Below are 14,334 nucleotides of genomic sequence, written 5' to 3' on the forward strand. Positions count from 1 at the left end.
AAAAAAACCTGCAGACTTCAGTGTCTTCTATCAACGGCGTGTGAAAAGCACGTGTGTGATATGTGTCTCAATATTGATTCTCTTTCCAATAGGCAATGCTAACGACAGGCGACAAAATAAAAAAAAGCTCTTCCAATTATTTACAACATTTAAGCATTAGGGATGGAAACATCGCATCTTCCATGCAGGGGCCATAAATACGGGGTATTTCAGCAAACACTTTCAAGAAATTTTTAATAGTGGCCTGGTGGCAGATAGCACAATTCTAGTTCATGAGCTGGACTACTCGAAGAGGTGGACCATACTTGCTCAAAAAATATAAATGCATAATCGACTAATTAAAAAAATCACCAATTAGGTTTTTAACATATTAACTTAAGGCCCGTGTTGCAATTTACAAATTCTAGCCGTGGAATTCGCAAGGCGGATGCACTAGGAACTAATTCCCAGGATGGCACCAGTTTCGAGATAATTCCCGAACATTTCGGAGAAATGCACTGGCGTTCCAGTTACTTTTGCGTTTACCCGACGTGGTTGTTTAGTGGCTATGGTGTTGGACTGCTAAGCATGACGTCGCGGCATCAAATCACGGCCACGGCGGCTGCATTTCGAAGGGGCGAAATGCTAGAACACCCGTATACTTAGATTTAGGCGCACGTTAAAGAACCCCAGGTGGTCTAAGTTATTCCAGAATCCTCCACTACGGCGTGCCTCATAATCAGATCGTGGTTTTGGCACGTAAAATCCCATAATTTGTTCTTTTCATACTTTTGTGCTTTGATGCATAAAACGACGTTTTGTTGAGACTGTCACTGGAACGCCAATGTATTTCTCCGAAAAGTTAGAGAAATAATATCTCGACACTGGTGTCCAACGGGCCCGCGACGCATCAGAGAGGCTGGGCCTTTTTGTACCGACGTGGGAGCGGCCCGCTACGTGCTGACGCGCGTTCCGAGGGACCGTAATAAAGTTTTATTATACCATACCATACTGGTGTCAGCCTGAGATTTAGTTCAAAGTGGATCCGTACTCCACGGCTAGAATTTATAAATTGCAATATGGGCCATAAGGTAATTAGCTAAAAGCGTAATTGGTTAATTTTGTTCATTAGTCGATTATGCATTTCAATTTTTTGTGCAAGTAATGCCCACCTCTTTGAGTAGACGAGCTGATGAACTAGAATTGTACTATCTGCCTCAGGCCACCTTTAAAAATTTTGGAAACTGTTCGCTGAAATTCCTTGTATATAGAATTCACTCAGTAACCGAAATGATGCCAAGCCGGATTCACTCAAAATCAGTATAAATAGAAGTCTACAAGGGGTGCGCAGCAGCGCTTATACTCGGACTCAAAGTACTAAAACAATAAAAGAGCGTAGTTTGGCCCGGAAGGCGAAGCAGTATTAGTGATAGCCATGTAGAAGACAATTACACGAAGGAAGGTTCTTACCGTGTGAAACCGTGTAAGGATCGCACCCGTGTAAAGGCTTCACCCATAACTTAACAGCCAATATAAATAAAGGCATCCAACTGAGAAGCAATCGCGTTCCGTGCGCTGATTCTGATCTGGCTCAACAGCGAATTGTCGCGCGCAGCATACTTTCGTGCGTCGCTACTCGATGTCGAGAGGAGGCGATCGTGGAGGTTTACGGCGGATTTAATACCCGTAGTTGGAAAAAGGAGGTCAAATGGCCCGGTCCTATGAAAGGCTCGTCAAAATCGCGACGGAATAGTGTGGGCTTACACGAGTCTATACGTTAGTTATAGTGGCCATATAAATTGTAGTAAACATTCGCCTAAAATTAAAATAGTAAGCATAGTAGACATAGTTAGCACGGACCATGTAAACCTGTAAATACCTCACTGGATGACCTCGAGCAATCGCTTTCACAACGCAAGCATTGGGAAGAACGCCGGCAGCGGAGGCGAACGGTTCGTACAGCCGCGCGATTCACCGCAACTCTGAAAATTAGATTCATCATTATTATCTGCCTATTTTTATGTCCACTACTGACGGCCTCTGTCAGTGATCTGCGATGACCTCTGTTTCTTAACTCTGCAACACTAGGGGCGAAGAAAGACAGCCCGGCAAGGAAGACAGCGCGTATGCAGTCAGCAGCCATCCCTGGTCGCCCTTTATCATTGCACCCACCATTCATTACCAACAATTAGATATGGCATGCGGGCCCCATAAGCGTCAGCCGCGCACAGTCATTCACAGTTACGGCAGGGATAGAGGAGAAGACGCGTTCTCTCCTTCCAATTCGTGTTTGATTACGTGACCTACAACTAAACCGAATATTGAGAGTGTGGGTAGATAATGCCCATCAAAGCGCCATCCTTTTCGGCTCACTGTTATGTGCTTCTTCCTGCACCCACCGGATATGGATCGCTCACTGATATAGCTTTTGGACTTTAGCCACGTCAGGCAGGCGGCAGAGGCCAGTGGGGCCCTGGACTGAGGGGCTCCGACCACCGCTATACTTACAATATTTTCCAGCCAAATAAAGTTTATATATATATATATATATATATATATATATATACACGAATCATTACGGTGACGACAACAGCGAAAATTTGCCGGAAGTCTCGATATAAGTGCTTTCGCCATAAAGCTAGAAAGAGAAAATTGTTAGCAGAGGGTATGTATATATATATATATATATATATATATATATATATATATATATATTGTACCGGAGCACATCGGCACCAGCTCTGTGCCAGCCAGTGTGTGGAAGAAGACGTTGACGATCGTGTGGTTCGCCCTACGTCGGTTTTTCAACGAGCCAGCTTGTTTAACCACTTCAAGTCTACCTGCAAAATACTCTTGTTGTATTTGGTGGAGGTTTGCGGTCGTCCCCTTCAGCGTCCGGGAACTCCGCAGCCGTACGCTACCTTCTGCCTTCACTATGACCGAGGACTCCGGCCCCTCGCGAGCTTGTCCGCGCCATCTGCGCTCGGACATATGCACCGCCTTCCACGACGATACTCAATGCGGCCACGCTGGCGTATTCAATACCTACTCCCGCCTACGCCTGAGGTATTACTGGCACGGCATGTATCGATACATTCGCCAGTACGTGCGATCAGGCCTTTCGTGCCAACGCCGCAAGACTCCCGCTCATAGCACCGCTGGTCCTCTACAACCTTTACCGTGCCCTACACGACCATTTGACCGTGTCGGCATTGATCTTTACGGTCCCTTCCCCAACACTCCTGCAGGCAACCGGTGGATCATTGTCGCCGTCGACCATCCCACACGGTTCGCTGAAACACCTGCGCTGCCAGGCTGCCACCGCGATAGACGTCACTCGCTTCCTTCTTCGCCGCCTCATTTGGCGACACGGTGCGCCCCATGAATTATTAAGCGATCGTGGCCGCCTCTTTCTCTCAAACGCCATTGAGGCACTGCTCCAAGAATGCCGCATTGTTCACCGCACCACCTCTGGGTACCATCCTCAAACATACGGTAGACGGAGCGTTTTAACCGTACCCTTGGAGATATGCTGGCGATGTACGTGTCCGATGATCACCCCAATTGGGATCGGGTGCTCCCCTTCGTCACGTACGCCTATAACTCTGCGCCACAAGCTACCGCCGGCCTCTCTCCTTTCTTTCTTCCATAGGACGTAAAACACCATGTTCCATGGACACCATTCTCCCCTACCGACCCGATGTCTGAAGCCACACCCGTTTCCGAAGCGGCTGCTGATGCTGAAGAGTGTCGTCAACTGGCTCGCTCGTTTACCGCGCAAGACCAATGTCGCCAAAAATCTCACCACGACAACTCCGCATCTAGCGCCCACTATTCCCTTGTAGTAGAGCAAACATCTCCCGTCAACTACATCATGGAGCCGCTCGAGCCATCTTCTGACCACCGCTGCAGAGGGCGTGAAACAGTTCACGTCACTCGGCTGAAACCGTGCTACGACCCTCCTGTGCTGTCATTCCCCTAAGTCGCCAGGTTGGCTCCTTTCTGCGTGCGGAGTGATTGTACCGGAGCACATCGGCACCAGCTCTGGGCCAGCTAGTGTGTGGAAGAAGACGTTGACAATCGTGTGGTTCGTGCTAGGTCGGTTTTTCAACGAGCCAGCTTGTTTGCCCGGTTATCAAGTCTACCTGAAAAATGCTCTTGTTGTAATATATATATATATATATATATATATATATATATATATATACATATATGGGCAGGTTTCGGGAAGTTGGTCGGGCCCCAGCACCCCCGGGAAAATGAAAACTTTTCGCCTATGCTACGTATCATCCAAAACGCTAAAGACCTCAAACATCACTCATTGGCCGCACCTTGGCAACATTGAGGGTGCCTCGCTTAACCCCAATGCGGAGGCACACTCGGCTGAACGAGGTATGACTGACCGTGCGCCGGGTAATGCGTCCTCTCCTGGGCGACCCGAGCCTCTCTGCTCGTACAACGAGATCTGCAAACACAATTACCCAAAATTAATCCGGAGCCCTCCACTACGGCGTGCCTCATAATCAGAACTGGTTTTGGCACGTAAAACCCCAGAAAGAAAGAAGAAACACAATTACCTATCAAGAAGGCTCCTGCCTCCGCCGCACTCCTCACTGTGCAGGGCCCAGGCAGTCACTCTCAGACTTCTACAAACAAGCACTTACCCGAGCCCCGCGGCACTGCACACAATGTACCCCTGTGCGGTGGTTATGCGGACTTCGAGCATGTCCTGTGGGGCTGCGCCTCTGCCGGACCCCTTTCACCCAAGAGGAAATGATGGCGCTTTTTAAGGCCCAGGATCAGACCTCTCAAATCCTGGCAGTCCAGAGGGCCCGCGAGAGGGCCGTCAGGTTTGACCTATGGTCCCCGAGTGGGCCTAGCCAGGTGACGTCGTGTTCACTCGCGTGTATCGTGGACCGAATAAAGTTCACTCACTCGCTCACTCACCTTGCCGTTGTCCAATAGCGCAGTGGTGTCTCGTCCCATTGCAGAAGGAACGCAAGAATACGCCGGGAGCCCCAGAAACGGGGCTACATTAAAAACAAAAAAAGACAGACGGGTCGCAGCGGGTGAGTGCTCAAACGCGCGCGCAGCCGCCCTCGCTCGCTTCGCTGGAGTGTCTGGCGGATGACGCATGCATCTGGCGCGTCATTGGCCTGTCGCCAGGTAAGGCAAGAAAAATATGTCGCAAAGTTTAAGTTCATTTATACGCAAAACGTTTTAGTTTTCGCGTCAAAAAATTTAAAAAATAAATCAACGTCTGTTAACCTAATTTCACTTTCTTTTTTTTCGATGCTCGCGGCAGCTAAGGTTGGGCATCAGTACTATAGCGTGACGTATGGTGACGTGTTTCCGGTTGTCAGTTTTTGCTGAGTGTGCCCTCTTGTTGAATTTCTTTCTCTATGCCAGTAGAACGTTCCGGAAACGGCGGCAGCACTCTTGCAGCGCGCTCGCGCGCCTTGTATACGTCGCGGCGTGGGCTCAGACCTTCATTCGACATCGCTATGGGTCCAACTAGGCGTTCGCCCTTCACAGTCTTAGGAAGTTCTAGCATCCCCCATATTTTTTTTTCTGCTCCGTCCAAGCGTTCGTTTCAGACACTGAAGTCAGCGAAGGTACCAAAAAACCGTATAACGACGCTTCTTGCTTTACAGGTTTTCTTTTGCTTGAGATAAGTCCCCGCGAATGTATAAAAAAACAGAGAGAAAAGTTGCCGTTCTGCACTTTAAATTTCACTTCTTTCGTACTAATGGGGAGGCCTCTGTTTCGTGTGCTAAACAGACTCACTCGTCATCCACCCTCACAGTTGAATGGCTCATTTTTTTTTTTTGCTTCACGCGAGTTCTAGCCAGTTTTACACAAAAACTTCATACCATGTTGTTACGCAATCTGTATGTGACATATAAATTGTATCGTGCGTTTCTACAAAAATGAAAGAACTACCCAGCCTGTGCCTCAAATTTATGACGAGCCTTTGTCAATTAAATACAGGCGAAGCGAGGTCCACTCATAACCTCTCGCGGTCGCTCTAAGTCTATTGTCAGGGAGCAAACAGTGTACTTGTTCTTCTTCTTTCTGTGGTTTTACGTGTCAAAAACCAGTTCATAATATGAGGCACGTCCTAGTGGAGGGCTCCGGATTAATTTGGACCACCTGGAGTTCTTTAACGTGCACTACAACGCAAGCACACATATGAAGCAGTAATTAGATGTTATGCGTTGTTTTATTCCCCTGTTTATTTATTGCTCCGTGATAAGCAATAATAACATATTAAACTGTTAAGATGTGCACTGCTTACTTTCAGAGTTGAGCGTTGTGTCCGTCTTATTCAAAGGAGTAACTCTACCCGCACTCTTTTTACAACTTATCTGCTCTTCGGGAGGAGTATGCAGCTTTCAGCAGTTTCCCAATTAATAAGGTGATTCCGCGACCAACCTGGTTAATGAAAAATATATCTCGCTGAAGTGTTCATATATAAAAAATAACAACTAAACCAAGAACTACGCATAGGCAACTTTTATAACTGTAACGTTCATTCTTATCATAGTAACACGATGACAATATCTTGCAGAAGCACAGTGCCGTTCGTACGCTACAAGGTTTACATTAAAGCCTCGCACTGTTTTATTGTCGTACAATAAGCATATTAGCCTCAAACACACTCGATCTGTTTGTCTGAGTGTGCGTTCTCGCAGAGTGGGCGAAGAATCAGGCCAGTCTGCGCAGTGGGGGAGCGTGACGTCAGCGGCCAACGCCAGTGGGCGGGCCTAGGATGGCGTCGCGTGGCAAACAAAACTTTAAAGAAACGGAGCAGAGGCGCGCCTTGCATAAAAGGATGACGTCGCGTGGGAAACAAAACATGAATAAAAGTACGCTGGCTCGCGCTCTCGGCTACTACGCCACATCGTTCTTCTTGTAGGTGGCGTCGTGAGTCTTAATACGTGGTGATTCGCATATCGTAAACAACCAGGGTAGTGGTTGGAGTGGAAGCTTTACTCTTTCAAAGCAAACGAAGGTGACCCAACAAAACTCCGAAGACGGACCCGTGCTTATGCACCTATAACGAATCTGCAACAGATCATCGCCAATTTTATTATCAGAAACAATACAGACAGATATATTATCAGGCACAGCCGCCAAGCCTATGGCCGTGTTGGGCAACGTCCTTTTCCTATAGGTTCGGAGAAACCGATACCTGGCTTTACTACAGGTGTTCCACTAGCCGTAGAAGAGGCGGGTTTATCGTGAGCGTAAATGGTGAATTTCGGTAAATAAGAAAGGTTAATATCATCATCATTGACAGACCCCCCACCCCCACCTCAGAAAGAACATGCATCCGCCTCTGGTTCGAGGTACTTGTGTGGTCAACCCACAAGCAAACTCAAACTTATCAATTATCTTGTATAAGTTTTATATATGCGTTGCACGCTTACTGAAAAAAATACATGACGAGCTTGCCGTCTGTTATTAATGCAATGGCCATTATATGAAAACTCCTGCACACTCCTGGCTTCTATTTAGCCTAATTACGTAATTAGTTAATAAGCAATTAACTTCAAAAATATTCAGAGTAAAAGGGCCAATGAATTTGCCAATGCAAAAAATTGCCAATGAGATACCGTCCTGAACAATCCCCCAATTTACCTTCGTATTGCTCCATACCTGCTCCATCCGCGAAACACAAAAAAGTGCCGTGCGACTAATGGTGCGGCACTTTCGCCGACTTCTTTCAGGCTGGGAAAAAGTTTTCTGTAGCACGTATTGAGCAACAGATAGCTGGATAGGCAATTTTTCAGGATCATCTACGACTTTGTCATTGACACTTTTGCTCTGAATGTAGCTTTTAATGAAACCCGCAGTGGTTGCTTAGTGGCCATAGTGTTTGGCTGCTAAGCACGAGGTCGCGGGATAAAATCCCGGCCACAGCGGCCTTATTTCGATCGGGACCAATTGGGAAAACACCCGTTCACTTAGATTTAGGTGCACATTAAAGAAACCCAGGTGATCCAAAATATTCCCAAGTACCCCACTACGGCGTGCCTGATAATTAGGTGGCGGTTTTGGCACGTAAAACCCCATAAAAATAATATTTAAGGAAGTTTATTATTTACTTATTAACTAATTATATAATCTGTAACTAGCAGGCAATACAAAAGATTTAACGGAGACCTGCGAATACGTGGGGAAATGAAGTGACAAATCTAGCCCTTAAGTTTGGAACAGCTAAATCGGGAATTATGAGTTTTAATTAGGAGACGGGTAATGACGTCATATAAATTCGAGAGCAAATCATACGCACAGTCAAGCAATGTAAATACTAGGATGTACGCGCAAACGAAGGAAAGAACTACTCAAACATCCACCAAGCTAATCTAAAAATGAAAGGCAAGCGGAATGCTGCTATAATGAAATAGAGCACTTTAGGGCTACAATAAATATGAGGTGGTGCGTGGAATCTGAAATCGATTAATGGTACCGGCGATAACGTTTACAAATGCCATTATGTGCTCAGAATCGGACATTTGACGGGGTTGGAAGTTACCCAAAGATGCGTTGGCCGGTTAACTTTATGAGCCCATGGTCAAACCACAATTGAGGCAGTGCGGGGCGACATACATTGGGCCTCTTTTGAAGTCAGCGAAGCGCACAGCAAAACTTGTTTTCAAGAAATACTCAGCAAAATGGATGAAAATAAATGGGCGGCTAGAGAGCAGAAATATCTGCATCTCAGAAATGTCGACACAGAACGAAGGAAGAGGTTAAGAAAGTGGGCAACGTAGTACAGACTAATTGAAAGTGTACATGGAGAACAAAGAGTCATCAAAAAGAAAGTTACAAAAACAGGGATAGTAAATTGGATTCAAATAATGGGAACAAAAAAAGGCCATGCAGATTTACAATAATGGGGAAAAAGGTATTAAAAGGAAAAATCTGTACAATTACACAAAGGGCAGAATTTCACTATTTGAGGCTTGAGCTGGTTGCCGAAGGACAAAAACATACCGGAGCAAATATTGGCCACAAGATGAGGCATGTGTCTGCTGCATGCCAAATCCGAAGGCGACTCAGCACATCCTAATGGAATGCGAAGGCAATCACCCAGCGAGACCCGGAGGTAACGTTCACTTTCGAGAAGCGCAGGCATTTAATGTCAATGGAAGGATTAACCGGTAAGCAGTCGAGATAAGCAACAGATGTTTGACGTCTCGGTGGACAAAAACAGGCAAGTACTGGCGGTTGTTTTTTAAAATTTGATTTACTTCACCACGCACTTACGAGTTCCAGGGTATTCTTGTTACGTCACGGTTCATTGTAATACGACCCGCCGTGGTTGCTCAGTGGCTATGATGTTGGCCTGCTGCGCACGAGGTCGCGGGATCACCCGTGTACTTAGATTTAGGTGCACGTTAAAGAACCCCAGGTGGTCCAAATTTCCGGAATCCCCAGGTACGGCGTTCCTCCTAATCATATTGTGGGTTTGGACACGTAAAAACCCATATGTGAACTTTTTTAAATGCAAAGCATTTCTTGCCGGCGGCTCTGTCCGTCCCTCCCGTGGCGTGCCACACCCCCACAGCGCATGCGCGTCCTCTCTCTCCTCTCCTACGCTCCCCCCTTTCTATCCTCTAGGAATCCTCTACGGAGCCACGCCCGCGTGCCACACCCCCACAGCGCATGCGCGTCCCCTCCCCCTCTCTCTTCTCTCTTACGCTCCCCCCTTTCTCTCCTCTAGGAATCCGGAGCGGCGCGCACGACAGGTGGTGCGATAGCAGCAGGCTCCGCTGGGTGCGCCACGGTAGTTCCACGGTATAAAAATGACGGACCGCGCGCGCCTCATTCTCTCTCCTGTGGAGCGCCGCGATGAGCGCTCGGGCCGCTGCCGCGAAACCACCTCCCGCTCACGGTGGAAGAATATTTAGGTGTTGGACACTGCGCGCGAGCGAGCGTCCACATTATGTTCGGCCGCGCACGGGCGCACCGAGTAGCTCTGCTGCGAGCAGATAGATGACGCCGCGGCCAGCGGTCTCAGCTTAGCGGCGCCGGCGGCTTGGCGTTCCTCTGCTTCCGCTAAATTTTCGTTCATAGTGGCGTGAGTAAAACTCAAAGCGCGAAGGAAATTCGTTATTTCAGATTAAGGTGATAAGTGTACCAGGCTCAATGCTTTGCTAACATGAACGTATATTGTGCAGGGCGTGAATGACGTGAACATGGATCGATCGGGCAGCACTCAACGCCCACTCACATTCCGCTCGCGCGCACATTTTGTTCCGGCCGATCTAGTCATGCATACAAGCATAAAAAAATGAAAGCGTAAGCCCGCGTGCTACCCCTCGATCAGAAGAAAATAGTGACTGCATCGGAAAATTCAAACTCAGAAAACCGTTCAAGCATCGTCACGCGAATTCAGTTTGCGCGCGATATAATTTAAGAAATGAAACGGCGCAAGCTTGCGATATGCAACGTACTAGAGCTTCTTCTTCTTCTTTCTGGGGTTTTACGTGCAAAACCAGTTCTGATTATGAGGCACGCCGTAGTGGAGGGCTCCGGATTAATTTTGACCACCTGGGGTTCTTTAACGTGCACTACAACGCAAGTACACGGGCGTTTTTGCATTTCGCCTCCATCGAAATGCGGCCGCCGGGGCCGGGATTCGATCCCGTGACCTCGTGCTCAGCAGCGCAACGCCTTAGCTGACTGAGCCACCCCGGCGGGTAACGTACTAGAGCAAAGTGGGTGTTCATGGCTAGAACCTATGATGAGCAAGCACATAGCTATGTAAAGAAATCTTTCAAAAGATAATTTATCAGGTGGGACGAAGGCAGGCGTTTTATCTTGGATTACAATATCACTAATACAGTTTACTTGTGAAAATCTTTTTTATTTCAATTCCACTTAACATAGACAGTGTATATTATTCATTTGGATTTCGTCGTTTGGGGAGCGAGTGACTCTTGCAGGATCTAAGAGGTGACCTCTTTTTTCTTAAATTGCATATGAGAATGTGCCAATGTAAGCGTATTTGACAATGCGTGCTACAGCCTGTCCACAAATACACTTATACCCAGCACACAATAATCTCATGGACTTTTTATTTTTTATTTTGCAAAGACAGAATAATTAAAAAATTGTGCATGAAGCAGCTCGATAATTTTAATAGAGGATAGCCTTCCCAGAAGCTTACGCTCTGATACACTCCCACAATGAAAAATGTTGAATAAAAACATGCAAGCGTGTAATCTACACCGCACGCGCATTGTAAAAAAACATTCAGTATCCAGGATGACACAAATTTGAAAATCAGGCACACATGTGCACAGAAAACAGCAGTATTATACAGGGTGCACATAGATTTAATACATGTAAATGTCACGTAGCTGAACAGAACCAAGGTAATGTTGTTTTCCGTCCCTTGGAGATACTGAGATTATTTTTTACATTTGGAATAATTACATGATTAGTCTTAATTAATTAATCAACTTCTCAAATATTATAATTATATTAAAAGTTTCAATGAGAAAATTGGAGAGCAACATGAAAGACTCCCGATACAGCTTTCTATTACTCAATACACGCTACGTAGAAGTATTTTTCCGAGCGTGAAAGAAGGCAACGAATACACGTAAAGTGCCTCGAGGCAACTTTGAGTCTATTCGCGGGTTTCTTTCACGCTCGGAAAACACTTTTATGTATCACGTATTGAGCAACAAAAAGCTGTATCGGGAATATTTCATGTTGCTGTGCAATTCTCTCGTTCACACTTTTTTATCTAATTATAGCATTAGAAAAGTTGATTAATCAGTTATGAAAATAGTTATGTAATAAGTCGGAATGCAAAAAATATTCTGAGTATCTCCAAGAGACGACAGACAACATTGCCTTGGTTCTGTCCAGCTATGTGACATTTTCATATTTTTAAATCTTGGTGCATGATAGTTAAGACACCCAGTATATATCTTATACATGCAGCAAAATTTGCACAGACTGCTGTGGCACACAGTTTTTGTGGCACACAGGAGGTTCTCTCTTCCGCAGCGGCTTTCGAGGTATATTAGACCGTGTGTGGTTCTTTGGACAGTTCGGAAATAAGGTGGGAACTTAGAACAGGGCTCTTTGGCGCGTCAAGTAGCACCATTTTATCGAGCTCCGCGTAATATGCCGTCGGTATCATATCCTCTGAAAAATTCTTGGCGCAAACATGGTCGGTAGGCATTAGAGTTCGGTCTGCCCTCAGATTTACACGGCGCCACTGCTCTAGACGACCGCTGTCGGACGGCACTTTGAATAGAGGCACACGCTCCGCACAAGTTCGGTATCCAGAATTACAGTTCGTGACGAAACACTTTCTAGCCATTTCAAACTCTCAGAAGGCCGCTTCCACCTTGGTCGAGGGCCCGTGGCGACAATACACAAGCGCAAGATAATGAAAGGCGCGTGAACAAAAAGTGTACCTTCAAAACAGCACGGCCGCACATGCAAGCACAAAGCGCACAAAGCCCGCGAAACACGCGCCTTCCCGCCGAGGCTGGGACCGCATACCGCAGCGCCCTCTACGACGGCGCCAAACCAGCTGCCACCAAGCCGAACATAATCTGGACGCGAGCGAGCGGCGCTTTCGCGCGCGTTGGGGGGAGAGTGTCAGCACCTCTTCTTATTCTTGCACCGTGCTCCCGCTCAAGCTAACCCTCTCCCCGCTGCTTCGCATCCACACATGGTTCTCTTTAGCGGGAGATGGAGTATTTTTTTTTTCTTTGTAATACTATTGCATCTTGCAAAAATTGCGCTCCAAGACGATGAAACGGAATTACCGAAATTAAGTGGGTTCGAACCAATAGGTATATGGCTCTGAAGTTGGTGCTCTACCACTACTCAACAATCACATTGCATCTGTGCTGAGAAAAAGTTGCGAGAAAAGCTTACTCTCCACGTTCACAATATGAATTTTATCAATCGCGTTATAGATAGCAGGTGGAAACGCAAACCTCTCTATTTTTGTGGTTAAAATGAAGCATTAAAAGCACTTATGCGTCTTAAGAGTGAACATCACTCCTGTCTTGTTTCATCTCACGAAGATCAAAAAATGCTTAGCCACTTACAGGATAAAGAAATCTTGAAGGCTTTCCATCAGCTGGAATCGTTATTTATTTATTTATTTATTTATTTATTTATTTATTTATTTATTATAACGCCTTAAATGTCTCTTAAGAGATATTACATGAGGGATGGTTACCGTGACAGCGCATATAATAGTATATGAGGATGAGCAGAGTATAATACAAACATTATTATACATCATCGCTAGTAGAAACAATTTCTTTGACAACGAATTTGAATCCAGACGGGTCGGTGATCATGTGACCAGATCCTATAGCTTGAAGTGGATCGTTAAGCGAATGCCACGATAAATTGTACTTCGAAGCTTACTATGCCGCGCGATGGTTATTAGCTTTAATATTCTCTATCGCGTTTCAACCTGAACAAAAATTTAGTGCCATTCCACTCTGTGAAGGTAGATGACCAGCGAAGCTGTGTATGTGGTAATTGACCGTTGCTCCGGTGAAACATTCCAAGTTTGCGGGATTGGAACCACATGGACGGCGCGCATTTCTTTCCGCCTCGCGTTCGTGTTGGGCAGCACGCTTAGGCTTGGCGTCTGCGGCCCGCTCATCGTCGATGGTCTCCTTCCGCCGCCACTGCGCCCATTCCCTTTTCAGTCCGCGCCGTCGTTTTGGTGGGCACGCCGTTCTTCTTCAAACCGAAAAACACGCGGCCTGTACCTATTTCAGTCAGAGCAGATCTGAGGAAAGGAGCCTACGCAGAGCATGACGTGAGGAGACAGAAGACACTCAGATTTGGTAGGCGCTAGTTTGAATATGCGGGATGGCGTACGCGTGTATGGTTCCAACGTAGACATGGCCGATCCGGGTCAAAGTGTACTATTTGTTCTTATCAGCTTAATATCTAATGCGGGTTGTATTTGGACCCAAAATATTAAACTTATTTTTGCAAGTTCGTGGAATGCTTGAAGCCTTCTTCACATCAGCCGCGGGTCGGCCCGGTATTGCACTATGTTCGAGATCGGCCCTTGGTTTTTGGTTTACGGACATCACTCCGCTCAAATCTAGCCATATTCAGCGGCTAGTTTGCGAGATAGCGAAGTTATTGCAGTTGAAAAATGTTCCAACCTAACAGACCAGGAAGTATCAAGGGCAAGCAATCTGGAATGCTATCGATAAGTGACTACTGTTAGTGACACTGGCTAAAGCAGTCGACAAGCAGAGAAATACAAAACTTTAGAAATGATTTATTGGCGAAGGATCCTAAGATCGACCAAACATAAAAGCCATTACAATTTTG

At 46.3% G+C, this 14,334-nt stretch overlaps 1 non-coding gene across 1 annotated transcript; it reads left to right on the forward strand.

Moving 5' to 3' along the window:
- The first annotated feature begins 13,872 nt into the window (after positions 1 to 13,872).
- Positions 13,873 to 14,069, forward strand: LOC119437863 (U2 spliceosomal RNA). Its single transcript, XR_005189565.1, has one exon. It is a non-coding gene; the product is annotated as a U2 spliceosomal RNA (small nuclear RNA).
- The last annotated feature ends 265 nt before the right edge of the window (positions 14,070 to 14,334 follow it).

Source organism: Dermacentor silvarum, chromosome 1 (assembly GCF_013339745.2).
Source record: "Dermacentor silvarum isolate Dsil-2018 chromosome 1, BIME_Dsil_1.4, whole genome shotgun sequence".
In the NCBI taxonomy this organism is placed as follows: Eukaryota; Metazoa; Arthropoda; class Arachnida; order Ixodida; family Ixodidae; genus Dermacentor; species Dermacentor silvarum.